The following is a 27,208-nucleotide window of genomic DNA, read 5'->3' on the forward strand; positions in this document are numbered from 1 at the left end:
GATAGCCGCATCCAAGCTAGCAACTCCATAGTCCTCTTCATAATCTTCCCATGTATGAGATGACATACTCTTTGAATGGCTTAGATTACGGCATTAGACACAGGTTCAATGTAACATTTGCATCAAGACCATGTAGCAGATGAACTTCAGTGGATCCCAATACTTGTATCAGAGGAAAGCTCAAATCATAATAATTTGGTTTCAAAAATGTTGGCATTGGCCAAGTCCTTTTGCATAGGGAATGTTGCCTAATTCTAAGTCCAAAGCTCAGATCAAATCCAATAGCCCACATAAACATTTTTTAGGGTTTTTTTTGTTGTTTATTAGGTATTTTAAGGTTCTAAGACCACAAACACAAACAAGATACACAAACAAATATATACAATCACAATATATGGCTCAAATGAAAAGGGAAAATGAATGAAACGTAAACAAGTTAAATGATATGTAAATGGCAAATGGAATGATAAATGACTTGAATTTAAATGACATAAAGTAAATGACTTGAAATTAAAAGCAATAAAAATAAAAGTTTGTCAAATGTTAGTTGATTAGATGTTAGTGAAGTTTTTCTTTTCAATTGATTAAGTCATTCTTTGGAGAACACATAACCCTCTATTCACGAGCATGGATCCTTGAACCAAGACATCTTCCAAAGGAAGGAAAAAAAGTCAAGTTTCCACACAATACCATGAAAGGGGGGATACTTACAAACCCACTTACTAGAATTCTATGCTTTTTGGGTCAAGATTTAACGCTATGTTAAGCAATCATAATTGGACTTATGTAGAAGTCTCAACTATCTGAGGCCGGGTGAAGCGCCGCGAAAAATACTAAGTCGCCACCGGATTTTATTTATTCAAAAGGAAATGGAAAATAGCGATAAAACCCCAAATGAGTGAAATGGTCTCGCAACCAAGAGCGGATTCGGAAGTCGGTTATATAAGGGGAAGGTATTAGCACCCCTCACATCCATGGTACTCCATGGGAACCACTTTCTCATATCGAATGCGTATGGATGTTTGTTTATCTGTAAGTTGCTTGCTATTGGGAATGAGATGAAAGAATGAGGTGAGGGAGAAAAAATAAGTTTTAAGTTAGTGTTCTCGCCAAGGATTTGGCCCCTCGTGCCTACGTATCCCCATACGTGCAATAGGGAAGTCAGAGCTTCGTAGTTCGGCTTAAAAATGGAATATTTGTTTGGTTGTTTTTACTGAACAACATTGACGTTTGTGTGCTACTGTTCACTTGCTTGTATACTCTATCATGGGAGAGGAAAGTATTTGCTTGTTTGCGTTAAAGTGGATATGCTTGGTTCGCACTCTAGCAGTTAAACATTACTTGCTCGCACATGGAGGCTTAAGCTTTGTTCACGGTAGAACGGAAGTAATACGTCCTTATTGAAAGGTTTTGAAGAGAGTGAACTAAGGAGAAAGATAATTTGATTTGTTGGGGTCGATTTTATGCATGGAGACAAGCATCAGACCCTTGGCTACTTACAGTCAACGGTCCAATAACTGGGGAGTTGAGAGGACAATGTTGTTAAACCACTCTTTTTCATCCAAAAAAGAGATTTGAATTGTGAAAAGAGTTAGGAAAGTCTAATAATTGGAACTTAGAGGGAGACAAGTATCCGACCCTTGACTAAGTACAGTCAACTATCAAAGTACTTGGGAATTGAGAGAACAATGAAGTCCAAACTATTCTTTTTCATCCTCATAGCACCTAGATCTAACTTGTTTGAATCATTAGATGTTTTAAGGGGGAAAGTCAAGTGTCGGGTCCTCAGGCTAGGTACGACCGACAACCCAATTACTTGAATATTGTGTACAAACACGTACACCCCATTTCACATTCCAATTTGTTATAAAAATGGTTTTGAAAAAGGTACTTGACGTTGGATCAAGCATTTAAATTTATTATGAAAAATGTGAGTGAAGGAATAGAGGAGAGAGATAGCATGAGGTTGAGAAGAGAATGGATAAGAGATGTGAATAATGGATCTTGGAGTGGGTGGAGAATGCTTGACGTTGGATCAAGCATTTATGTTGCAATGGTGTGAGTTTATTCGGAAAAATAACTTGACGTTGAATCAAGTACCTTTTGTTTCTTTTGAAATGCCTTGTTTATCGTTTTGGTATTTTATCTTGGTTATTAACATGCATGGTGAACTAACTAGATATCAATACATCTAAGCCATTACATGATCAGGGGGTGGGGGATATTTGACCCACAATGGGGGGATCCACACAATAAAGCATAAGGGAATGAAAAGAAAATACAAGTTACAAACAATTGAACTATGTACCATGTCTAAAGCATACAAGTGACATGGTATTTCAAACAATACAAAGCTATTGAATGAGAATGAGAATGAAATAGTTAGGAGCATGACTAACTAGGAATGAACTTGAATCTCCAAGTCACACGTGGACACAAGACAACAAACGAGTTAGCATGATATAAAGTGAAATGAATGAAAATGATGCAATAATATGTAAGCATGCTCAATGGTTAAAATCGATCTGAAAGGTAATGGATTAATCAATGAAAAAACAATAAAAAATCTATCCTATGATCATGGCAAATGAAATTAGACACACAAATTATTCATCACCTAAATTGAAATGGGATTTTCAATTTACAATATGATCATGAACCAAAGGAACCGATTAAATGTCAAATTAAAGAATGAATATTAATTCTACGAATTAAAATCTACCTAAACATGAATTAGGATCACAATCAATCAAATGGAAGATTAACAATCCAAATTCAAGAATTAAATCTACCTACATGGACATGAAAATCATCATACGAAAGTCAAATCTAATGAGAAATTAACCTAAAGTTTAGTCATGGTGAAATCAATATCTAACTATATTAATCCACACAAAATCCTCAAAATGAAATAACCAAAATCTAATGACTAAAACCTAATCATGACATGGTTAATCAAATGAAAATCAATTCGGAAAATTAAAAAATTAAATCTAATCTAAAAAAAATAATTAAACCTAATTTCTAACTAATTACCTAATCCTAGTTAACTACATGAACTATACTAATCAACAAAAAGGATTAATTTCCAATGCCTCTAAAACTACGAATTGATCCTAATTATACCCTAGCAAGAAATCAGTGGCAAGATTAATTAACAAAAATTAAATAAAATCCATGATTAAACATGGATTAATTGGGATTAAGGACCAAAATCAAGGGTTAATGGGCCTGGGGGTGTGAAAAAAAGATTGGAGTGTGGTGGGAAGCAAATGCTTACTTGGAGGCCCAATTCTCTTAACCCAAACCTGGCTTCATCACAAGAACTCATTGCCAGGATTTCTAGAAACACGCTCATTCAAAATGCACGCGTGTGAACAGAGCATTCATGGCACAATGATGAAACACGAGGAACAAAAACGGTGTATAACCTCCGTGAACGCGACATCAATTTCCTCTAGCTTCGCGCAAAATTTCTCAAAGAAAATCAAACAAAGAATAACAAGCAACCCACTCCGAATACCATAATCGGAATCATCGTTCCCCTTTCAACTTTTCTAAATCGGATCGCATGGATTTGATTCTCTAAAAACTCCTTCTTTCACGCGGATGAAAGAAACAAAAGGTTAAGAACAACCTACCAGATGAAGCTTCGACACAGTGGCTGCTCAGGTGACGAATCCCCTTTTTTTCCTCCTTCGATCTTCTTCTTGCTTCTTCTATTTTATTTTCATCTTGAAACTTGTTCACATCTCCTGTCTTTGTTATTGTGAGAAAAGTTTGGAGTTGAGAGATTCATGGGAGAGCGCGAGTTAGAGAGGGTTCTGTTTTCATTGATTGAGTGTTCTTGTTTTCTGTTTGTTGCATCGTCGATGAATGAAGAGGAAGCGTTCGATCTCCTTGTGTCGTGATGAAGAGTGTTGAATCTTATTCTTGTGAGCGTGAGGTGGATTCGGAGAGGGAATCCTTTTTTGTGATCAATTCTGTTATGGGGTGATCCTTCGAACGAGGTGTTGTGTGTTCTATGAGTTGTTATCAGTTCCGGTTTTTTAGGGAGAGTTTGTTCGATTCCAATTGAGGGAGTTATGGAGATTGGTTCAACGTATGGAAGAGTTGCTCGATGAGGTTTTGGAGAGAGTTGTTACAGGTTGAGGGTTTTATAGGAGTTATCTTGAAGGGTTGAAATGAAGAATGATGGAAAGGTTATGAAGTGGAGGGAATCCGAAAATCTGATAAATGACTTCCCGGTTGAAAATGGTGAATTTCTGTTTGCATATCCATCTGAAAAATCTGTTAGAGTTTCGGTTATAAGTTGTTGAGCTATCCTGTTAATGGTTGAAGTGAAAAAAAGTTTGCCGAAGGGAATTTTCGTTGTGCCGGTTTTTTGTGAAGGGCTTGAATGGGGCTACTTCTGTTGAAGCAGGATGGTTATAAGAGGTTATGAGTTAGTTGGAGTTTGGATAGATTTTGATTTTGAGTGTTTTGGTTGACAGTTAGAGGAGGGAGCTTTGGGAGGTTAAAGTTAGTTGGTTTCCCTCTAGTTTGTTATTCATTCTGTTATTTTTCAGTTGGAGTTTGTTTATGCAGGGTGACTCCTACTACTGCCACTGTGAACTGTATTTCTGTTATGGAAATTGAAGGTAATTTTTGTGGTTAGCAATTCTGTTGGAGGGTGGTTTTGAATTCAGTTTGCTTCGGTTGGAGAGGTTCTTTATGATTTTTTCCCGAATCATGTTATGGAATTTTTTTCTGAGGATTTTGCTGTTTTTTGGTTACCGTTGCGTTTGAATGCCGCAGCGTTTGGTGGCCAGCTTGTAGTTGTTCCAGCTTTGGAATATAGGCTTGTATTTGAGCCGTTTGTTTTGTACTTTTTAGGAGGTAGGATTAGGTATGCAATGTTGGTTTACAATTGTAGTTCAAGTTGTGTAAAAATATTTTTTGATACAATTTGCAGTTGTGAATAACATTGTAAGGGTTGTATTGAAAGGTTATGTAATGAATAAAAGGGATGTTTAAATGTAACATGATGATTGGATATAATGGCAATACTGAATTTGATTTTAAATGTAATAAAGTATTTCATTTGGCAATGGATTGGAGATGTAATTGGAAGTTGATAAGAAAATGGTTAAATGCTATTAGAATACTGTACATGAATTTGCCTTATGCTTTTAATGAAATAATGGAAATTAAATGTGATTGGAATTGATTGAATGGTTAAATGAGTTTGTAAATGGAACATGGTTCATGTTCAAAACCGGTTAACACAAACATGATTTAGAAGGTGAAAGATGATTTTCAGTTTAAAGTGGTTTATGAAAATGATTAAGAATGGTTTTAAAATATGAAGATGATTAAAAATGGATTTTGGTTAGATGGTTGACTTTGGTCAACTAGTTGACCAAAAAGTCAACAGTTGATCAAAAGTCAATTTAGATAAAAATGTGTATTTTCGTGTGGAATGATATGTAATAATTTGTATGGAATGGACTTGAATAATGACTCGATAGAATGAATGAAAATGAACTTGACTGAACAACACAGTGCCTTTAAACCAGGTGAGGTATGCCATTATACTAGACTAGAAATCCAAACAAACATAACCAAGCAAATGATTGCAACACATTGAATGAATGCCCCTTGATCAAAGCATGGGGAACATGAGCAAGTAAACCTCTAATGAATTATTAAACAAACCAATGAAGCTCCATGAATGATAAGATGATTCTCAAACTTGCATGTGCGCCAGATGAAGAATTCCAATACAAACATGTCCATCACATGAACCCTAGCCTGGAGACTCAACCTTCATTCCATGCCTTGTGTGATAAAATCCTTGAACCCATGATTTTATGTTTTTTCAAATGCAAGTGGAATGTGTTATGATACAATGAATATGTAGATGAGGTGAATGCTTATCAGGATATGCAAATGCTTAGGGTTAGCGACCTAGATGAACTTGTGAAAGGTAGGGTGAATTTTGGGGTATGACACCGGGAAATAGAAATTTAGGTGCTAATGCATGTTAGAGATGTGGTATAATGAACCACACTCCTAAAACATACCACACTTAAAAAGAAAATGATCAAAGGATGAACCTAATCTCATCCATACTTGTATTGGTTCATCTAACATAAGTTATTGATGAACCAATTAACCTTAGGATATTGAGATGTCATTGGCCAATGAAAGGGATGAGATAGAATGGGATTGAATATGAAGAGAGAGGGGAGATGAGACAAACACAAATTGGTCATGGGAGGAATTTTATCAACTTAAAATCATTCATTCATTTTGGGAGATGAAATGTACATTTCACCAATCCCCTAAATCCAATGATTTTAATCCAACAAAACTCAAATCAACCTTGACCAAGACCCAAACATATAGTCAAACTTCACAAGTCAATAAAAATGGCTCAACACAATTTCTACACAATTAATCAATTAAAAATCAAATTAAAATGCATTTAAATTAAATTATATTTGATCAAAAACCTAAAACCTCTTCAATACACCAAATAAATGGCCAAGAGATTTATCCTAGGTCAAAGAAGGTCAAAGGACCTTGGAATTTTTTTTCATAATTTTTGAAAAGTCAGAAGTATTTTTAAACAATTAAAAATATGCACAAAAATAATTAAATCATGAAAAATATCAATATTAATCCAAAAAATAATTTTAATTCATAAAATGAAAGAGGAAAATATTTGAATTTTTTTGGTGAAAGTCCCATATTTTTTGGATTAATAATAAAATTAATATGAATTAATTAAAAATAATGGATTAAATGAAATATTTAGAAATTCAAAAAAAGAAGAGTCATCTGATCTCCCTCATTAATTGAGGTGGCATATCAGATGGATGGAAATGCGCGTTCCACCTGTTCTCAAATCAACTGTCCCACAAGCGTGGTAATTATTTTGGATGGATGAGATTAGAAGCTGTGGACCAGATCAGATGGTTGGAACATTGCCAACACAACACCAGAGCCCTAGCTCCGGACATCTTCTCCGGTGAGGACCACCGGACTGGTCCAAGCTCAACTCAAAGAAAAATGAAAAATGAGTACAGTATTTTGAAGGAAAAATGCTCAGGAGCACGAATCTGACCTCAATTTTGTCCAATTCCAAGTATGTAAAAAGATATAGGGATCTGAATTTTGAGGATCATGAACTGAGTTGCTTCGATTTGACCTTAAAACAACCAAAAATCATAAAGAATGGTGCAAAATTGAGAGAGAATCGAAGAGATGAAGTTTCTGAAAAATCACCTTCGAGTTGATCCAATTCCACTTGATCATGATATGGATTTGATTGCTTTCTCTTCCTCTTGCTTGCAGAAGCCAATTGAGATGAAAAGGAATTGAACTTCTGGAGTTTGAACTTCCAAACAAAAGATAAAGTTCAAGCTCGATTTTAGGAGAAATCTTCAGAAATTCTATGGCAGTGGGGGTTTTAATTGGTCTAGAAAAGCTTGGGCAAGGTGTTGATGATGATTCTGAAGCCTTGAGCTTGTTTAAATAGGCAATGCACTTGATATTTACACCACTTGAAATTTTTCCAATTTTAGAAACTTCTTTCCATGGGTGCATGGGCAATGATTTGGGCCTTAGGAGTGATGCAATCCACTTCCAATTCATGTGCAAAGTGTACTGAATCCATCACGTGGAATCATGCAAAAGAGTTTGATCATTTGAGTTCAAATCTTGCCAAAACACTTCCCATAATGAAGCCATGTTCAAGTCCCTCAATTTTGATCCGAATGAGATGATCTTGGACGTTTTGGAAAGGTGAGACCAAGGGGAACAACATTCATGTTGAAAACTTTTTCATTTGAAGCTTGGATAATGATTAATATTGAGGTGGAAGTTTGGGAAATCAAACATATTTTAAAACTTTCTAAGTCCCAAGTCAAATGTTCACTTCTTCCACCTTGAATAACTTTTTCTATGGACTTCAAATGAGAAACATTCCTTCATAAAAGTTTTATCTCTTTCAAACCTCTTCGACTTGGTCACAAATTTTACCTCATTTGTACTTGGCATGAAGGAGTTATGAATTTTAGAAGTTGAGGAAAATCACTTGTTCAATGGTAATGGTCCAAAATGACCTATAATGTTTCCTCTTGGAACATGCATTTTCAAGTTGAACTTGAACTTCCTCCAAACATAAAAGTTGAAGTAGACATCTTGAATTTGATCATGAAATTTGTGTGAATTTCATCTTATAAACAATGAGCAAGTTATGGTTTTGGGAAGTTGATCTCCAAACCAGGGTCCAGACAAAATGACCTATAATTTTCACCATAAAAAATGACTTTCCAAAAAAAAAAATAGCTCTTGACCTCAACAGGAAAGTTGTCTGGAATGTCATTTTGAGTAACTTGTATCTTGGAATAAGTTTCATATGACAACAATTGTAGGAGATAGGGTCTAGGGAACCCCAGTTTTGACCAGTTGACTTTCTCTAGTCAACCACCATGAACCACCTTGCTAGCTTGATATTCTCTTGACTTTTGGGAATCATGGAGGATCATATATTGTAGGATGAATTAATGTGAAGTATCCCTGGAAATATTTGATTAATTGTTGAAGAAACTTGTTGAAGAAGTCAGATAAGATACCCAGATGAATTAGGGTTTCCAAGGCAAACAAACTCCAAACTCTTGATAATTTCTTGATCAAAATAACATATGAAGATCATGGGGATCCATATATGATGCTTAGAGTCAATGTGAACCATTTATTGATTGTGCTCCTTGCATTGAGGGTCTTAAACCCTATATATGAGCTTGATAGAGCATAGGTAAGCATACACACTACCTACAAAAGACTTAAACTATACATTGACATATTTTTGGTATTTTGGTTAGTAAATAAAGAAAAATGAAGTATGATAGAATTAAAAGTGCTTGGTGATCTCTCCTAATGCCAACCCAATGAAAGAAGGGTAAGGAGGATTCCAAGGTGTGATTCCAATACCAATACATATGATGAGATGGCATGAGGGATCTTAAGGTCAAAATTGGGGTCTTACAGTTGCCCATATTTAAGGACATTCTAGATGAGGAGATGAAGGTTAAAATATTCGTATCGACTTAGTATAATGGGCTTAAATAATAACGTATATAATCAAATTTTGGTCCCCTAGAGACCTCATGATGCATATGATATGAATGCTAAAATAATCTCTGTGGGGAAAATGTTGCCACAAAGGAAAAGAATCTAGAGAGACTGAAAGTCCACAAGAGTATAATGCATTCCATAAGGAAAACTTACTGGGGAGACATAATCTTGTAAGACCCCAATTTTGACCCTAGGATTCCTCATGTCATCTCATCATATGCATTAACATTGGGATCACACCTTGGCATCCTACTTACCCTTAATTCATTGGGTTGGCATTGAGAGAGATCCCCAAGCATATTTGATTGTATCATACTTCATTTTTATTTGTTTACTAACCAAAATACCAAAAATATGTCAATGTATAGTTTGTTGCTTTTGTAGGAATTGTGTGTGCTCACCTATGCTCTATCAAGCTCACATCTATGGTTTAAGACCCTCAATGCAAGGAGCTCAATCAAGAAATGGTTCACATTTTCATCTAAGTATCATATATGGATCCCCATGATCTTCACATTATATTTTGATCAAGAAATCTTCAAGAGTTTGGAGTTTGTTTGCCTTGGAAACCCTAATTCATCTAGGTATCTTGTGTGACTTCTTCGACAAGTTTCTTCAATGATTGATCAAATATTTCAAGGGATATTTAACATTATATCATATTATGAATATATGATCCTCCATGAGTCCCAAAATTCAAGAGAATGTCAACTTAGCAAGTTGGTTCATGGTGGTTGACCAGAGAAAGTCAACTGGTCAAAGCTGGGGTTCCCTAGACCCTATCTCCTACACTATTTGTCATATGAAAATGATTCTAAGATAAATATTACTCAAAATTACATCCCAAACAACTTTCATGTTAAGGTAAATATCTAGTTTCTCTTGGAAAGTTATTTTTGATGGTCAAAGATTATAGGTCATTTTGTCTGAACCCTAGTTTGGAGATCAACTTCCCAAGACCATAACTTGCTCAATTTGTATGATATGAAATCCATTAAAATTTCATGATCAAATTAAATATGTCTAAATCAACTTTTATGTTTGGAGGAAGTGCAAATTCAACTTGAAAATGCATGTTCCAAGAGGAAATATTATAGGTCATTTTGGACCATTACCATTGAAGAAGTGATTTTCCTCAACTTCTAAAATGCATAAGTCCTTCATTCCAAATCCAAATGAGGTCAAATTTATGACCAAGTTGAATAGGTTTTAAAGATATACAACTTTTATGAAGGGACTTTTCTCAGTTGAAGCCCATAGAAAAAGTTATTCAAGGTGGAATAAGTGAACATTTGACTTGGGACTTAGAAAATTTTCAAATATGTTTGATTTCCCAAACTTCCACCTCAAAATTAATCATGATCCAAGCTTCAAATGAAAAAGTGTTCAACATGAAAGTTGTTTCCCTTGATTTAACCTTTCTAAAAAGTACAAGATCATCTCATTTGGATCAAAATGGAGGGACTTGTCATGGGTGTAAATTAAAGCACCATTTGGATAATTTCAACTTCCATTTTTCAGACACATTTGCATGGACTTCTAACATGATTTCAGCATGATGAACATTGAACTATGGACCAGATTACATCATATCATGGGCCTAGTGCACACCCATGCATCCATGTAAGATAGAAATTCAAATTTTGCCAAAATTGGAAGTGTGCAAATATCAATCCCATAGCCTATAAATAGAAGTGCATTGTGATCAGAACTTCATGAACACCTTGCCCAAGCTTTGCTAGACCAACTCAAACCCCAACTGCCACTCTTGAAATCGAGCTTGAACTTCATCTTCTGTTTGGAAGTTCAAACTCCAGAAATTCACTTCCCTTTTCATCTCCATTGGCTTCTACAAGAAAGAGAAAGATAAAGCAATCAAATCCAGATCAAGATCAAGTGAAATTTGATCAACTCGAAGGTGATTTTTCAGAAACTTCATCTCTTCGATTCTCTATCAATTCTTCACTATTCTTTGTGATTTTTGGTTGTCTGAAGTCCTATCAATATAGGTAAGAAGATTGAGTTGCTTTGAGGTCAAATCGAAGCAACTTAGTTCATGATCCTCAAAATTCAAATCCTTGTATCTTTTTATATACTTGGAATTGGACAAAATTGAGGCTAGATTCGAGCTCCTGAGCGTTTTTTTCTTTAAATCCATGTCTTGCTTTTTCATTTTGGTGGTGATTGATGGTGGACCAATCCAGTGAGGTCCACTGGAGAAGAAGACCGAAGCTAGGGCTCCGGTGGTATGGTGGCATGCTCCTATCCGTCAGATCTTCTCTCCATCTTCTAATCTCATGGGTTGCTTTTGATTACCACGCGTGTGTTTAAGTTGACCAAGGCACATGTGGAACGCGCGTTTATCACCATATGATCTGCCACGTCAATTAATGAGGAGATCAAATGGTTATCATTTTTTTGAGTTTCTGATTATTTCATTTAATTGCTTATTTTTAATTAATTCATATTAATTTCATTATTAATCCAAAAAATATGGGACTTTCATCAAAAAAATTCAAAAATTTTCCTCTTTCATTTTACGAATTAAAATTATTTTTTGGATTAATATTGATATTTTTCATGATTTAATTGTTTTTGTGCATATTTTTAATTGTTTAAAAATACTTCTGACTTTTCAAAAATTATGAAATTTTTTGTCACAAGTCCTTTGACCTTCATTGACCTAGGATAAATCCCTTGGCCATTTATTTGGTGTTTTGGAGAGGTTTTAGGTTTTTGATCAAACATAATTTAATTTAAATGCATTTTAATTTGATTTTTAATTGATTAGTTGTGTAAAGATTGTGTTGACCCATTTTTATTGACTTGTAAAGTTTGACTATGTGTTTGGGCCTTGGTCAAGGTTGCTTTGACTTTTGTTGGATTAAAATCATCGGATTTAGGGGATTGATGAAATGTACGTTTCATCTCCCAAAATGAATGAATGATTTTAATTTGATAAAATTCATCCTATGACCAATTTCTGTTTGTCTCATCTCCCCTCCCTCTTCATCTTCAATCCTATTCTATCCCATCCCTTCCATTGGCCAATGACATCTCAATATCCTAAGACTAATTGGTTCATCAATAACTTATGTTAGATGAACCAATATAAGTATGGATGAGATTAGGCCCATCCTTTGATCATTTTCTTTTTTGAGTGTGGTATGTTTTAGGAGTGTGGTTCATTATACCATATCTCTAATAGGCATTAGCACCTAAATTTCTATTGCCCGACCTCAGATAGTTGAGAGTTCTGCATAAGTCCAATTACGATTGCTTAACATAACGCTAAATTTTGACCTAAAAGGCATAACATTCTAGTAAGTGGGATTGTAAGTCTCCCCCCTTTTTGACCTAAATTTTGACCTAAAAGGCATAACTTGGCCTTTTTTTCCTTCCTTTGGAAGATGTCTTGGTTCAAGAATCCATGCTTGTGAATAGAGGGTTGAGTGTTCTCCAAAGAATGACTTAATCAATTGAAAAGCAAAACACCACTAACATCTAATCAACTAATATTTGACTAACTTTTATTCTTATTGGTTTTAATTTTAAGTCATTTACTTTATGTCATTTAAATTCAAGTCATTTACCATTTCATTTGCCATTTACATATCATTTAACTTGTTTATGTTTATGCCATTTTCCCTTTGCTCATTTGAGCCATATATTGTGATTGTATATATTTGTTTGTGTATCTTGCTTATGTTTGTGGTCTTAGGATGCTAAAACACCTAATAAACAACAAAACCCTAAAAATGTTTGTGTGGATTGTTGGTTTGATCTGAGCTTTGGACTTAGCATTAGGCAACACTCCCTATGCAAAAGGTCTTGGCCAATGCCAACATTTCTGAAACCAAGTTATTGTGATTTGAGCTCTCATCTGATGCAAGTTTTGGGATCCACTTGAGTTTATCTACTACATGGTCTTGATGCAAATGTTACTTTGAACCTATGTCTAATGCCTTATTCTGAGCCATTCAAGGAGTATGTCATATGATACATGGGAAGATTAAGAAGAAGACTATGAAGTTGCTAGCTTGAACGTGGCTATCTTTATTTGATGCCTTTCTCTTTATTTTGCTACTTGCTTATGATATTGCTTGATTTCAAAGTCCAAAGGAAAAATGGGTTTCTATATGACACTCTTGTCTATTGGATTGCATCCCACTGGTCAGATCTTTTCAACCCTTAAATTTTAATTTTTTTCTTAGGATTAATCTCTTAATCTCCTCCCATTTCGTAAATTTCAAAGCTCTTCCCCTTTCAAAATCTTCTTTGCTTGTGATTTCTAAACTTAGACTTTATTGCAAATTAGAAAATTTGGCCTTATGCCATTGCATTTTTAAACTCTTTTCTTAAATCAAACCTGTAAATAAATCTAACCATATTGACTTAAAAATTTCAAAAGACAAAAAGAACTAACACTCATTCAAACTCTATTAGGCCTTTTGTGCCTCTTTTAAATTTAAATTTTTGTTAAAAGCAATCCACTCACTTTGAAATTGATACCATGAACTACGAGGTTTTGATCCCTCATTTTTATGTTGGTATGTAGGCACAAGTCTAAAGGTCTTGTCAAACACAAAAATATAATCAATGAATTCTTTTCTCATCCCCACACTCTATTTTTCTCAAACATCTTTTATACCAAAAACACATACACATATAAAAAGGGCTCCCTAGGAGTACATAGGAAACTATGGGTGATAACATCTTCCCTCTATGTAACCAACCCCCTTACCTCTAATATCTGGCATTTTATTAGTTTTGATTAGAAAACTTCTTATCATTGGGTTTTGTTCGTACTTTTCCCTTTTCCTTTGGAAACAATAAAAGCGCGGTGGCGACTCTTGTCTTATTGGCGTTAAGTTTATCCATAGCTTAATTGTCATGAATTTATCGCTACAAGACTCTGGGGGGATAAAAGGTTGTGCGTAGACCAGACTACAACTTAAAACTGTTGGGGGACACGAGGGATTCCATGAAATTAAATTAATGGAAAGACTCAGTCGGGGATAAAAGGGAAAATCTACAGGGGAAACAGGTAAATCAGAATAAAGTTGAAATGCCTGAACCGAACAGGAAATGGCAATTTCACTGAGGAAATATGCACTCGAACTCAACTGGGGAAAAAAGATCTTCGACGCAGGAGTAACATAAGTATATTATCCACTAATGGATACTGGGTAAAGAGATAACATAATCTGAGAGGGAAGACATTTGTTACCAGTTAGGGTAAACATATCAAGGATGACTCGCTGAGGGAAACATGAGGTGTATGCATTACCAGTTACTGGGTAAAAATAACCTGCTGGGGAAAAACCAAATAGGGTTTACAACTACCGGTTACTGGGAAGAAGACCGCAAAGAAAGAGAATATTCGTCACTAGTTAAAGTGAACATATCAAGGATAGACTCAAAGGAAAGAATATCCGTCGTCATCTAAGATGAACATATCAAGGATAGACTATCGGGAAGAAGCATGAATTACATCTATTAGTTACTAGATAGAATACCGAAAAGAGAATATCCGTCACCGATTAGGATGAACATATCAAGGATAGACTCCGAAGGGAGAAATAGGAATTACATCTATCAATTACTAGATAGAATATCGCAAAGAGAATATTCGTCACCGATTAGGATGAACATATCAAGGATAAACTCTACAGGGGGAAGCAGGATTTACAACTACCGGTTATTGGGCAGAAGACCACCAAGAGGAGTGTAGCGGTGTATTAGTTACCATTAGAGATATTGACTAAATCCAAGGTAAATCATACAAGTCGAGTTGCCATCGCACTTCTATTTATCCAAAGGAATGGTTAGAAAGGGAACAAAAACCTAATAGTTTTAACAAAAACTAGTAAAAGAAACAAAGATCTGGGTAAGGGGGTTCGTTATGTAATGGGAAGGTGTTAGGCACTCAAAACATCCTAGGTACTCCTAGGGAGCCCTTTTCATATTTGTTGTAAGGTTGTTGTTTTGTGAAAATTTGTTTGTGCAAACATGATTGAAGAGATGAGAAGAGAATATACAAGTTTATTTACATTTTGTGTTTGGATGGATAAACCCATTGCCTACGTACCATCTTATAAAAAGATTAGGATCAAAACCTCGTAGTTCGGGGTAAAAATCTCAAAAGAGTTGGTGAATTGATTGGTCCAAAAGCCTTAAGGTCTTTTGTTATCAAAGGGAGAAAACGCAACCTAAAACCACAAATCCACCATGTGAGGATAGCTTCAACATGCTAGTGAGGGGTTAACCCTATAATAAGCATGGAAGACTCATTGTCCATCACTAAGGATATAGGTGAGTATTACATCTACCACCAAGATAACTCAAACCTAATAGCTAAAGGTTATGAAAGATTTGATTAAGAAAGTGGCCATTGGAACCACAAAAAGACATTTGAATGGGTTATATTTACCAATTAGAAGTATATACAAAAATGGTCAAAGTTGACTTAAGGATTCAATTCAAAGTAAGTGTTATGAAAAGAAGGTTTGAAAATCAAAAGCATAACGCTTAGGTTTCTAATGTTGAAAACAAAGGTTAAATGTTTGCACAAAAGGTTTTGGCTTGGGTTAGTGTGGAGAGAAGAAGAAGAATGGCTAAGTCCTAAGTAAAGCGAAAGGAAAGGGATAAAGAAACAAAACCACAATGGAGTTCCTCTCTTGAGATCATATTGATGATCCAAGTAGCTCCCATCCTTTGGAATAAGAAATCATAAAGCATAAGCAATCAAACAAGTCTCTTAAGAGATCCTCAATGTATCTTGTGTCTTTCACTTTGGATGAACATGGCAATGGTCCTCCAATTAAGCTCAAGTAGAATTCCCTAGCACAAAAGCACACACATCAAAAGTTCCATGAAGTAAATCAAGAATGGACAAGAGTGAGTTTAAAGATTTAGTCCTTCTAATCCATACTCATCATCAAGATCCTTTTACTCCAATTTTTGCATAAGGAAAGTCCTAGAATCTAAGTCCATTTCTCCATTCTTTGCATAGGGAAAGTCCTAGAAACTAAGTCCATTTCTCTATTTGGTCCACAACAATCAAAACAACAACACAAGCACAATAGTATATACACAATTATGTGCTCAAGTGAGTAAAAGGCAAATGGCATTAACATAAACATGGGATCAAGTGAGCAAAGAGAAAAGCAAATGGATAACATGTGCAAGAATAGTAAATTGCATAAAAATAAAGTGCAAAAAGTAAATGTTAATGGTTAATGGTTAGTGTTAGTAGTTAGTGTGCCATAAGGCGAATTTAGCGCTATGTTAAGCAATCGTAATTGGACTTATATAGAAGTCACAACTATCTGAGGCCGGTCAATAATAATGTAGGCAACAACACAAGTTAGAAGTCTTGATTAGTGAACCAAGTTCCAACAACTTGCCATGCCAAAAAGAAAATGAGAATTGATCTTGTATTGGTTTAAGCTTTTTGCATGATTTAGAAAACAACCTATCCTTAATGCAAAGCCATTCACTTGATCAATTGATCAAGATGAATTAGATTTGAATCAAGGAAGATTAAGTCTCCCCAATCAATGCTAACTTATCAACCTTCAACTCATTGATCAAAAAGAAGGAAGAAGAAAGAAGAAGGAGATGAAGAGTGGGTAATGAAAATGGAAAGATCAAAATGCATAAAGTGAAAATAAGATGTACCAATCCATATGTATTGACCAAATGACATTGAAAGTCAAAGTCAAACAAAGACAAATCAGAAATGAGATGAAGATTGGAGATCAAACAATAAGCAAAATATTTTTTGGCATTTTCAATATTAAAATAAACTTGAATTAAAAATAATGGAAAGGTCAAACTTCAAAATCACTTCAAATCAACCTTGAAAGATCCAAGTAATTTATCCCAAGTTCAACAAGGTCAAATTAAGTTTGACAAAAAATTTCAGCATTTTTAAAAGTCAGAAACTATTTTTTATCAATTAAAAATGAATAGAAATAACCTAATTGAACTAAAATCTCAAATAAATCTCAAACCAATTAAAAAATTGATGAGAATATTTTTCATAGATCCATCATCATTCAAATAGGTTAGGAAAATATTTTTGTATTTTTTGAATATCAAAAACTATTTAAAATGAATTAAAAATAACCAGAAAAGAGAAAATTCACAAAAATATCAAATGACAAAATAAAAAATATTAAAAATCAAAATTAGAAACTAGAATTTATTTGGAGAAGAATGCAATTGGTCCCATAATTTTTGGATTAAAAATGAGAGAGATATGAGTTTTTGAAATAAAATGAAATAAAAGATATAAAAGAAATTAAAATCAGAAAATAGAAAATGCTGAATAATGTGGTGCGTTGGATCCAGGCTCATTAATTGAGCTGGCACATCCAAGGGTCCAGACATGCGCGCGCACCAAACACCCTGGTCAACTGAGAAACACCAGGCCATTAAAAAAGTCATGAAAATGGAAGGATGAGATTAGATCTGGGAATTAGATCCAAGGGCCTAGATTCATTCTGGCAAACGGACGGTGGTGTACACCACCGTCTTCTCCGGCGAGACCAGAGATTCCGGCGAGAGTTGCAGAGAAAAAAATATTAACCAAATGAAGCGATTTACGCATCAATCGAAAGAGGAAGTGATGTACATCACTCTTATACCATTCACTTCCACTCTAGATTCCTATAAATGGAGAAATCAGAGATGGAAGTATGATGGTGTTCATCATGAACTTCATGTTTTTGCAAAATTGAAAGCACAAATCAGATGCCTCTATTGAGAGGACTTCAGCCAAACCAAGGAACTCAAGAAATAAGCAAAGATCAAAGAGTTTCGAAGAGAAAAAGTTCTGATATCCACCTTTGAAATGCAGGTAGGGAGAGCACGATTCTTCACAACCAAAGCTTGCAGTAAGATCTAGTGATGAAGAGGAAACAAGGCTGAGGAATTATAGGTCTGAAAATCAACCAAGGTAGTTGAAATTCAGATCTGAATTTTTTAGAAGAAAATTGAAATTCCTTTAGTGATGGCTATGGAGAGATTTGTGCAGCATAACAGGTTGAATCAGGGATGAATTTTGAATGGAATAGGGTCTCTATTTATAGAGGGAGTGGCAAGGAAATGATGAATCAATCCGTGTGCATGAACATGGACAATCCTTGCACGGGCTTGCATGATCATGCACAAGGCCCAAAAACAATGCCAAATGCAAGCTGAGCTCAGTCTGGAATGAAATAGATGTGTACTTTGCTTTGAATTTGCTTGTGTATCAAGATTTCATGTGCATTCCATAATTGAACCTAAACATTCACCTCTTCGAAAATGCCAATTAGAAAATCTAAACATAAGCATGTGGGTAATGGTTGGAAAGGTCTTGATGTAAGGAACAATTGTTATGCTGGGAAGAAATCCATTTGAAGTGTGGAAATTAGTGAATTTTGAGTTTAAAGTGTGATGTGCAAAACACGTCAATGCAAGGTTTCCAAATTTGGCCAATGTTCAAGCCCTTCTTTTTTGATGATGCAAGCCTCAAATGAAACAATCTCCAACATTAAAGTTGTAGATCGTTTCAAGACAATCAAAATCGACTTAAATTTTTCATCATTTGGATTTTTGATGAAAGAGTTATGGGCACTTGAAGTTGGATTTGTTTGCCTTTTAATGCATTTGGCCCAAAAGGACCTATAATGTTTTGCATTATCACATGTACTTCCTTTGAGATTTTTAAATTTTTTTCAACATAACATTTGAAGTAGAGATCGTAAGATTTCCAATGCATTTGATCCCACCTCAAAATCATAAACAATGAATGAGTTATGTCTTTGGGAAGTTGACCTAAAATTAGGGTTTCAGTCAAAATGACCTATACTGTATTGGAATGGGAGACGATCTTCAAAGCTTCAAATCAATTTGTTATGAACATGAAAGTTGTTCATATTGTCCTTAAGAACATGTTTTCTTTTAGGATCATCTCCATTTGACCAACACATAAAACGTTAGGTCTCAGTGCACTTCAAAATAGTTAGATGAATTGACTGATCAACTTCTCAAGTCCATGACTCATATCTTGATGAATTGATGATTGATGACACTCAAATAAGTTCAAATATGCATGAAATGATGAATTAAAGAACTTACCTTGATTGTATTTGATCATGGGCTGAGGTTGCTTCAAGAGCAAGGCATTGTGGTGCACAGATGAATTAGGGTTTCTCTGGGGAACAAACCTCAAACCCTTTGACTTACTTTGATCAAAATGATGAATTGAGATGCTAGGGAGGCATATTTGATGGATGAGAGCTTTGGGAACCATTACCATGCTTGTTATCATCTCCTCTTGGCCTTATCATTGCACAGATGATCTCCTAGAAGCTTTGACCTTGTGATTGCTTAAGCTACAAACAAAAGATGTTAGTGACATATTTTTGTGCTTTTGGTTAGTAAATAAAATGAGAAAAGAAATGATATACAATTCAAGCATGCTTGGTGATCTCAAACCACTCACAAGAAGTCCCACCCAAAGGCAAAGGGAACCAAGATGCTCATGATCCTTGAGGCTTTGCAAATGCAATGTTATGATGCCATGAGGGATCTTAGGGACAAAATTAGGGTCTTACAGATGCCCCTATTTAAGGTCATTCTAGCCGGAGAAGTGAAGGTTAAAATCTTCGTCTCGACAGGGTAGAATGGGCTTAAATAATAACAAAGAGAAGAATTTTGGTCCCTAAGAGACCTCATGATGCAGATGTATGCATGCAAATGGTAAAACTCCGTGGGGATAGGCGTCCACAAAAGAAAAAGAAATCCGGAGAAACTAAAAATCCAAAGGAGTAATACACTCACTAGGGAGACAGGGACTCTGGGGGAGTAAAGGGTAAAAATGCGTGAGCAGGTCACGACTTGAGACTTGCTGAGAGACACGGAGAGAATCCATGACATGAATCAATGGAAGGACTCGAGCTGACTCGAAGATGCATGTATTGGGGAATATGCCAATACAGCCAAAAATTATCCGCAACGGATACTTCGGATAAAAATCCGGACTCAGGTGGGGATGTCCACTAAGGACTCCACTGAGGGAGATCCCAACAGAAAATCTCCTGGGGAAGCAACGGGATGAGGTATTACCGGTTACTGGGTAATAAGCTCAAGGAGACGTGTGATCTGAACACCGGTATAAGGGTGAGAGAACATCATGCTCGGGAAGAATGAGTATCTAAGACCGGTATAAGGGTGAGAGATATCAATCAACCAAACCATCTGAGCAAGACCTAGAAAGGTATATTTCAACTCAGGAAAATCTGACTCCACAGGGGACAAAAATTCATAATAGGGAGCAGAAGGAAGGAACACCAGGGATGCCGGTTACTGGGCATATAATAGGTGACCAACCAAAGCGTGAATTAGGGAATATTCCCAAAACACTCATCATCCAAAAAAGAGGGAAAAAAGAAAACTCGATTACGGGACGGACATTCGATTCCGCAAAGGGATACGAATCTTACTCAACTGGGGAAGAACAAAAGGCTTCGACCAAAGAGTGCATGAGATATATTATCTATTACCGTCAGAACGTAGATAATATACTCGCATGGAAGATTATCCACAACCGGTTACTGGGTTAATAAAGGATAAATCGACCGACAGAGAAAGGCATCGGGATACCGAAACTAGGTATATAATGATGACCATTCAATGGGAGCAACAAACATTACCGACAACTGGTATGAAAGATGACTTGCCGGGGATAAACTGCCTAATCAGAGCAATTATCCAAAAAAGGGGAATATCATCACCGAATATTGGATAATGATAACCGTCAAGGAGGGGATTACATCTACCGGATACTGGGTAGAAAACCACGGAAGAGTAACCATCATCAATTAGGATGAACAAAAAGATTAACTCTGCAAAAGGGAGAAAATAGGGTTTACAACTACCGGTATAAGGGTAGAAAACCACAGACTCCGCCGAGGATAAGATGAATAATTACCGATTACTGAGAAATTATTCATTTATACCACGAGGAAAAACAGGAACCAGTCATAAGAAGGCCAATTTAGGATCAAACCAAAGAGGCAAACTGAATCAAAATTCGTCCTAGTGAGGATATAACTCAATAGGGGAAACCATCCCAATATATGTGTTGGGAGGAAGCGAAAATAACCGTCGTCCACGAGGATATAACTCGGTGGGGAATGTGGAAAGAAAGATAAACACTTTCTGCTTAAGGGGCTGACTCTACATGGGGAGATCAGACACCGACATCTGCTTGGGAAATGTATTACCAACTAGCAGGGGATAACAATCAAAGATATATGGCTAAGAATGCAATATGAATATCCGAATGTTTGAAAATTATATGCACACATGCGTGGTTTATGTATGATGAATGTTGACAAACAGACATTTCTAGCACGAACAGGCTCCAAAGAATAAGCACACAAACATCCGGTACTACATCTCAAGAGAGAAAGCCAGATTCACCAGAGAATATCCGATCTGCCGAGGAATCAGGCGTACCCGGAAACAAAGGCCTCTGCAGGGGATGAATCATCAATCATTCCGGCTGGGGATAGGAGTCACTGCACAGATAAAATCTGCCACACAAGCAACTCTACTGGGGAATCTATTCGAGGAGGTAAAGGGATTCTGGGGATCAACCACCAAGTACCGTACCCACCAAGGAGATCACGTCTGCTGAGGAGGAAAGGGATTCTACCCTGCTGAAGGGAAAAGTGGTGAATACTCCACCTAGTAGAAAAACCACGAAAGGTTCCGGAGGAAGAAGGTATATTCATGCCAGGAATAGAAACAAATGTCTTACCATGTTGGAGATCATACCATCCTTGGGAGAGCACGGAGGATCTCCTAAGTATCTGTCGCATCTCGAAAAATACGATTCCTCGCGATGGTCGCGGAAAAAAAATTATGTTCGAACAGAGTCGCCACCGAACTTTATATTTCCCAATGAAGGAATAGGAAAATATCGATAAAACCTTTAAGAAAATAGAATAATGGTCGTCGCAACCATATTCGGGTTCGGGAGTCGATTACGTAAGGGGAAGGTATTAACACCCCTCACGTCCGTTGTACTCAACGGGAACCTTTTAGTCTAATTTGCTATTTGAATGTTAGTTAAATGTTATTTGCTTTCTTCGAGTAATTAGAGTTGGTAATAAATATAGATGAAGACCTCAGAAGGGGAAAGGGGAGGTTTTTTATTAGTTTGCCCGCGAAGATACAGCAATCTCCTGCCTACGTATCCTTATGGTGCAATAAGGAAATCAGAGCATTCGTAGTTCGGGGAACTACGGTTTTTGTTGGTGTCTTTTAATGAACGACTGTGTAGATCGCATTCTAAAGGCTAAACGCTGGCTTGTCTACTCTCGGCGGAGGCTTAAGCACTGGTTTGTTATGCGCATTAGAAAGGATTGACAGTATTCTTTTTGAAAGGGTCTTGGTCACGCGGGGGTGACGAGTTGGATTGATGTGTTTGGGTTTTGATTGGTTTCGATCGCTCGGGGGCGAGAAGTTAGGTTTGATTGGTTTGAGATGTTTTGAAGAACGACGATAGATTGAGCAATGTGGTGTTCACCAATCGTCCAATTCTTTCGAGGAGTAATAAGGCGTCCGCCTTTTATTCCTTTTTCATTCAGATTATTTTGAAAGTTTGTTTATGGATGTTGAATATGCACGGTAGTGAGGCGTACGCCCCCTACTTGCTTATTCAAAGGATAATGAGGCGTACGCCACTTATTCCCTTATCCAAGTTTATTTAGCGCGTTTTAGTCGGAAGTCGATAATTTATGCAATATGGCGTTCGCCAATTATTCAAATAATCGAGAGATGGCGAGGCGTACGCCTCTCATCTTTTATCATCCGAAATTTAAATTGTAAAAGATATGTTTGAATGTCGTATTTGATTTGTGAAAATAATTTGTATTTTGGGTTGGTAGGTTTGGATTTGGTATGTTTTGAGTTTATTCGATTGTGGTTTTGAATTGATGACGAAGATTCGAGCAATGTGGCGTACGCCAATTATTCGAATAATCGAAAGATAGTGAGGCGTACGCCTCCTATCCTCTTTTCATCTGAAATATGGAATTAAAAGGATTTAGGATTTGTAATTGATTTAGAAGATGTGATTTGAATTTGTATGATTATTAGGGTTTTAATCGAATGACGAAAATCCGAGCAATATGGCGTACGCCAATTATTCGTATAATCGAGAGATAATGAAGCGGATGCTCACTATTCTCCTTTTCATCCAAAATATGTATTTAAAAGGATTTGGAATTTATAGAAATGATTCGAAATATTATGATTTGATAATTTGAATTTGGAAATTATATTTGATTTTGAAAAGTGATCTGAAATTGTGTGGTTTAAAATTTAAACGAGTGACAAGAACTTGCACAATATGGCGTACGCCAATTATTCAAGTGCTTGAGAAACAATGAAGCGTACGCTTACTATCTCCTTTTCATCCCAAATTTATGTTAAGAGAGAAAATCCTTTTGAAATTGAATGGTTTGGAAAATGGTTTGAGTTCATGTTTATGAATGAAATGAATTTTATTTAGTGTATTATCTCATCTACTCGATTAATCAATAACCAAGTAGGTTTCATTGTAAGGAAGCCCAAGAGTAAGCTATGTGAGGTTGATGGCGATGCTAAGAGCAATCGACTTACAAGGGTATTTGAAAGTGGGCTCGATATTTAAATCGAAAATTGTATGATTTGTGCTTTTTTAAAATTGGCTTGTGTTGGATGATGAAATGAAATTGAAAGTGATTATGAAATGATGATGTATGAAATAGTTTTTTTTTGTTTGAAATGTGAAGTTTGTGAGAGTGGGAGAAATTAATCAATTTCTTTTTAACAAAATTAATTTATTAAAATTTGTTTAAATTGATTAATTAAATTAATTAAAATTAATTATCAAAATTATTTAATCAAATAATTAAGTTAATTACAATTAATTAATAGAAATTAAACTAATTAAATATTTTAATCAATTAATTAAATCAAAAGAGAAAGAAAAATGGGTATTAACATTGATTTAATCGGTATGTGGCGATGAATATGTGCTCGGAACCGGTTTGAGCGTAATAACAATGATTGATATTATTCGCAAATTCGAAACTCGGTGAAATATTCTGATAATGTATTGAGAATTTGGTGGTATCACGACACAGCAAAGTCGAGCCCATGGCTTAAAAGCCCAACTAATCATCTCTAAAAATTCTTGATGCGCTTAGGCATTGTTATGCTATATTACCATTAATTTACTCTAAGGACCACAGTAAGACCATGAGTCTACCTGGCATGATGAAGCATGATAAACAATTTTACTCATTTCAGAGGGAACCAAGAACTTATATAATGATGAAAGGCGAATAAAAACGTTGGCAAATGGTCACCTGCAGTACAACATGCACAATCCCCATACTTGGCTCATGATTCACATATACTTGCATCCAAAATTCACACAACAACAAGACCGTTTTCCAGGAATCAGAAACATAAACAAACTTATAATTCCTTAACCCAGATCAGGAAATATATAATCAACGGAGCGAACTTATGTTCCTAATTTTACAATCATCAATATTTCGAATAAAAGTAAAACGAAAATTTGAACATTTGCGGATGCAATCGACACTGAATTATGATATGTGAAAAGCTATGGATGAAACTGCAACGACTTTAAACGTACAACACCAAACAGCGGGATTAAATCATGTTTATCCAAAACACCAGAAGAAAGTAATACAGCATACAAATAATACCAACGCCACAGTTTTGGAATTAAAATCGGAATGGTAACTACCACAAACAGTACAATATCAAGGCGATTGAGGTGCAAACCGTTACCGTAACCGACACACAAAGCTAACTACACATTCTACTTTGTGCAACAGGATTTTAAACCAAAATGCTTCCACAATGTAATGCATACACCGAATCCAAATACCAATTTACAACAGCAGTGTTTCAATTAATGTTTACATGGATGCTAGTTTATAACAGTAAAGAACATAAGCAAAAATTCGACGAAACCGCAATGAATTTGAGTCAAGAATATGCCATAACGATACACTCATCACAATAAACAAGTTTGGAGATAATGTTACCGAAAAATTCAGATTTTCCTTGCCACAGGTTACTGACGCGTTTAGCGGTGCTCCTGCTTTGCTATCAATGGGATTATCGCAATGAAGACGGGAACATCATGTGGTTGTTGAACCTTTTTGGTGCTTCATCCTTCGTCTCCGCGACAAACACTTCAGTAGCCTATGCACCTCGTGGAGGAATTTCTCAAGCTCGCGACCTGCACGGAAATAGTCAACAATCCGACAAACTTCCCGATTTCGATTTCACCGAAGCGAAGCTTTGAATCGAGGAATGGATTGACTTGTTATTAGAGGTACAGATCGATAAAGTTTTAAGTTTATGGAGTTTAGTGGTTTTGGAAAAGTGTGGAGGGTTGCAGATCGAACGGTGGCGATTTGGAAAGTGATGGGTGTGGTGGTCGCCGGTTTCGATGGGTTTGGAGGCGTTTGAAGATGGGTTTACGGCCGTGAGGTAGGTGGTTGTGTGGTGTTAGATCGAAGAGAGGCCGTGTAGTTATGGACGGCGATTGTTGGAGATGAAGACGAAAGGTTGAAGATGATGACGGCAATGGAGGGTTGATGGTCGATGAAGGAGCGGAGGTTAGGGGGCTTGACGGTGGTGAATGAAAATGGAGAGGAAGACGGCGGCTGAGGTTTCACGGTGGAGAATGGGTTTTGAGGGTTTTGTGTTGAGGAATTTTTGAGTAGCAGAAAGAGAGTGAGGTATGTGGGTTTTACGGTGGATTTGTAGTGAGATGATGATGGCGGCGGATGGTTTATGGAGGAAGCGGCGATTAGGGTAATGAAGGTGATTTCAGACGGAGGATCGTGCCACTGTGTAAGGTAGATGAAGAGATATATTGTGAGTGATCCTCTGAGAGGATGAAGGGTGATTCCTTATATTTCCCCCTTTTTTTTGTCTTTTCTTCGCTTCAGGGAGAGAGAGAATTAGGAAATGTGAGTGGAATGAGTGAGGAATCCGTTGGGAGAAAACGTGAGTGGATTTTGTGAGATCCCCTTTGGATTCTTTTTGCTATTTATTTATTTGTTTTTTTTTTAAAACAAAAGAGGATCCAATGCAAATATATATATATTTTCCATAACTATTATTCATTTAAATAACAAATCATAAAAAAACTAACTAATATTTAATTTAAACAAATTTTAATTATTTTAATTAAATAACTAAACAAAAATGTTGACCACTTAGAAATAGAAAAATGAGTACCAATTTGTTCGGAAAATTAAACCGGTCACACTAAAATTGTCAGGACAAAACATACTTATTAAAAAATACAGTCTTTCCTCGAATTTTAACGATTCAACCGATTTGTCTGTATTCTCAAATAAATTCATTCTGACTGACATTTTAGGTGTTTATTCATGATGCAATGTATGTCATGCTATGCATATGATGCGAAAATGAAAATGAAAACGATTTTATGAAAATTTAAATATGCCCGGACAAAATTGGGGTATGACAGTATCCTTTTGTCATTGTGAATGTTCACTTTGTTTAAAAACAAGTTATGAAAAATTCGTTTATTCAAAACAATGATATCTTCTCAATTAAATCATGCGAAACATTTGTTGAATAGAAACAAATAAGAGTGCAAATAATTGGATAAAAGGCTCAAATTAATTTGATGGAATGGTAGTCTGCAAATGGCAAGACTCCACAGATCTTTACAAGTTTGAAATTGGTGATATATATTGGAAAAGGGCTACATTGAACATAATGACCATTTCTCCACCAATTCTGAATTCGATGTATTTGAAGCTTCGGTTGATGACGAATGAGCAAGAATCTCTAACGGATGTCAGTTGTAGAACAAAGTCTTGTCAGGATGCATTTACTTGCCAAATCCCTAATTTTTTCCTAGATTGCCCCATGATGAGGTACTCAATCTAGCGGGATACATATATTCATTTTTTATGTCTCTAACTTTTGCCTGGATCGCCTTTTCGGG

The sequence above is a fragment of the Lathyrus oleraceus genome, chromosome 4 (assembly GCF_024323335.1).
Source record: "Lathyrus oleraceus cultivar Zhongwan6 chromosome 4, CAAS_Psat_ZW6_1.0, whole genome shotgun sequence".
Lineage (NCBI taxonomy): Eukaryota > Viridiplantae > Streptophyta > Magnoliopsida > Fabales > Fabaceae > Lathyrus > Lathyrus oleraceus.